The sequence below is a fragment of the Mycetomoellerius zeteki genome, unplaced genomic scaffold (assembly GCF_001594055.1).
Source record: "Mycetomoellerius zeteki isolate Tzet28-1 unplaced genomic scaffold, Tzet1.0 scaffold68, whole genome shotgun sequence".
NCBI classification, from domain to species: Eukaryota; Metazoa; Arthropoda; class Insecta; order Hymenoptera; family Formicidae; genus Mycetomoellerius; species Mycetomoellerius zeteki.
Window position 1 is genome coordinate 609,981 of NW_017257697.1, and position 3,289 is coordinate 613,269.

Here is a 3,289-nt window from a genome sequence, read left to right on the forward strand (position 1 = left end):
TCTTTCGCGGGAAACACGTGCATAAAAATAAGCTCATGAGATTAACTTTATCACAACGCAACAACAATAGCGGAACGTAAAACGATGCAGGGATTTCTAATGTTCCTTTCCGCGCAAGAACCACGAACTTACAAGATTACAGGATCAGAATAGCGAGTGCTCCGGTCTCTCTTAGAAACATCGACTTTAATCTTCATTAATAGAAACGAGGTCGTAATCGTATCGTACAAAGCCATATGGCGAAAGGAGATTCTTCCAACCGTTAAGAAATCCATATTAATATTGGTCATTAATAACAGAAATTATTTATTAATTGAATATTAAAAGCACTGAACAACAACGCTTTTAATTCTCGAAAAATAAGTAATCTCCAATATCAAATTATTGTATTTAATTTCGAGTGTTAAAAGCACTGAACGATAAAAGCATTAAACAACGAAAGTGCTCGATTTTACATCACGCTATTTTAAACAGTTCAGTGCTTTTAATGCTCAAAATAAGTAACTTAATACTAGAAATTACTTGAATATCAAAAGCACTCAACTGTTTAAAATAAATCATTAATCACTACCTTCAGTATTAAATTTCTAACGACCAGCAAACACGCATCATCGCGTTATCAGGAAGATCCGCGAATACTTTGCTTACAAAAGTTAACCTCCAGTTGTCGTCAGTGTCTCCACAGTGAAATGAAACAAACATCCGTGCGACTCCGTGGTTCACCTCCAGTGAAGTGCACTCCGTTTTACAAGAGGTAACCACAATCATCGGCATGACGCGAACGACGGGACGCGTGAGCGATAAAGAAAAAAAGAAAGACATTCTTATGCGCTGACATTCACTCCGGAGCATCGCGTCGCCTCGCGGGGGATGCGCCCGGAGAACACGTACCTCGTGTGCCCGGCGTATGTACGACGGCGAGCCGCGCTCAGCTCTCCTTCATCGCCGCGCGCGTGCCAGCGCCAGCGTCAGCGTCGTGCCAGCGTCCTCGTCCTCGTCCTCGTCGCTGTCCCGGTCGGCGAAATGGCGACGGTGCGTCGCGACGCGCGTGCGAACGATGACTGCCGACGGCGGCGGCGGCGACAGCGGGTCCAAGCAGCCGTGCAGGCCGTGCTCGCGGAACGCGGTGGCGGCGACGGCGGTGACGGCGGGGGCGCGACGCGACACCACGTTCGCATAGGTGCGAGTCGCGATCGTTGGAGAATGCGATCGTGTGTACTGTCGCTCCTCCGGATAAACGGAACGCGGCTGAAGGAGAGCAGAGATGATTTCAGATGATTTCTCGTGAGTCAGATGACTCCTCGTGAGGATCGCGCGAACGTCGCGCCAACGACGGCAGCGACTGGCAGCAACTCGACTCAGTCGCGCGCGACAGTCGCGATGACGCGACCTCGCGATCGTGGGATTCGTGAGTGACTTTCGCGCGGCGCGGCCGAGCGGTAACGCGGCGCGGAAGCATTCCGCACGCGCGATGATTGGCTGGCGACGGCCAGTGGACGAATGACCGTCATGGACACGCGACTTATCGGCGAATGGGAGATCGAGCGGACAACTTCACTATGCTTCGCGGTGCCTGGAGCTCGATTGTGTATTTTCAAATGAAGTGAAAATTACAAAAGTGAGCAACGATTACTAGATATTAACCAATTAAATTATGAATGTTTTAATGAATTTGTTCACTTTTGTAATTTTCACCTTATTTCAAGATACACAATCGACTCCCCCCAGGTCGGGGTGCAATGGTTCTCATTCCGATGTGCGTCGGACATTTTTGAGGATTGCGAAATATATAATTGACAACTTCGATTAAACTTTGACTTATGCCTGTTTTTACCAATGTAAATTAACTTTAATTTTGGTTCAAACTTACTCTTCATCTTTTTCTAATCTTTCATATGATCGGTTCTTGTGTTTAGTTCTTCGATCGCTGAATTTAAGGAACCAATCATATTAACGTACGAATCATCGTGCGCTCACTGATCAGTTTTCTCTGCTGAATGCAGCCATTATTAAATCAGGTGCTCCTAGTCGTATTTCAAAGAACAGTAATAGGCAGGAATGATCCAATTGTGTATTATCTATAAGAGTAATTTAAAGCAAAATAATTTAAAACAAAATTATTATAACTATATTCATATAATCCCCAAATTAATCTTTTTTCCTACACATTAAATAACAAAACATAGATAATTCTAGCCAAGCATTATTTATTTGATAATAGTGCATTACCAATTAATACTGACTGTCAAGTTAGTATTTATATTTACATTATATAAGTCATTAACACTGATCTTGGCACTGAACTTAATAAACCTAATACTTATTTTAATATTTCATGGTTCTTTTTAATATTATGCATAAAATATAATTTATGTTGTTTCTTTGTCTCAAATTTTAAAATAAAATTATTTTTAATCGAGTGAATAAAATTGTCACTCACAAATAAATAATACAACTTCTACAAATTTTATACGCCACTAAATACATGTGGCATGGTAATCAAAGTGTTAAATAAAGTATTAGTCTTTATTAAGATAATGAAATCAAATGAAAAGTAAGATGCATATTTCAATGTTTAATTACTTTCTATTAACAGCATTGTGCACACAGAATATATTCCAGTTTTTTATCTACTGATTTTAGGACGAATTTAAATAAAATTTAGCTTTTTAGTACTAGTTATGGAAAAAGAAAGAAATGTTATAAATGTTTAAATATATCACGATAAACATAAATGTAAAAATCTACATCGTGCATTTATTGAGATATTATTAAACCCAAAAATAAAAGCCTTTCATTTTTCATTTTTATAATATAATTTTAATAATGTAACGCTAATGGAAGCTAAATTTAAAGCTAAAGTTATACGTGAAGAAGCTAAAATTATATGGTGTATACTCTTTCAATTATAAATGTATTTAGCTGAAAAAGTATACATGTAATTTTATATTGTCTAATTACAAGACCTAATCTGCTAAATCTTGAACAATAAATTATTGTATTTCGTAATTGAAATATCCACAGTAAAACTTTTAAATCTTTTTTATTATTTAATAACTCCTTTTTAATCCTTCGTTTCCTTCCTTTTCATGAAATGGAGAACTCTGATTGGTTGAATTTCTTATGCCTTATGTGTTATGCGTTATGCAAAAGTCTGTGCTCCCTGCTTACACGTATTCTACAATAAGCCATTACCCTATAAGCGCATAATATTATTTAATATTAAATAATATTTTAGGCATATTCTCAGAATATTAAATATAACATTTTAATAATATTTTACTAAAAT

General features: G+C 38.0%; 1 protein-coding gene across 4 annotated transcripts in view; it reads right to left on the minus strand.

The window, feature by feature from the left end:
- The window catches only part of LOC108728970 (Golgi integral membrane protein 4), a 17,855-nt gene extending 16,527 nt beyond the window's left edge, over positions 1-1,328 (minus strand). For 3 of the 4 annotated variants that reach the window (XM_018457837.1, XM_018457839.1, XM_018457836.1), the window contains exon 1: positions 892-1,328. The gene's annotated coding sequence lies outside the window, so the exon portion shown is untranslated. Of the gene's footprint in view, positions 1-648; positions 701-891 lie in introns of those variants that run through there. The other variant, XM_018457838.1, reaches the window with a different exon arrangement.
- Positions 1,329-3,289: the final 1,961 nt, after the last annotated feature.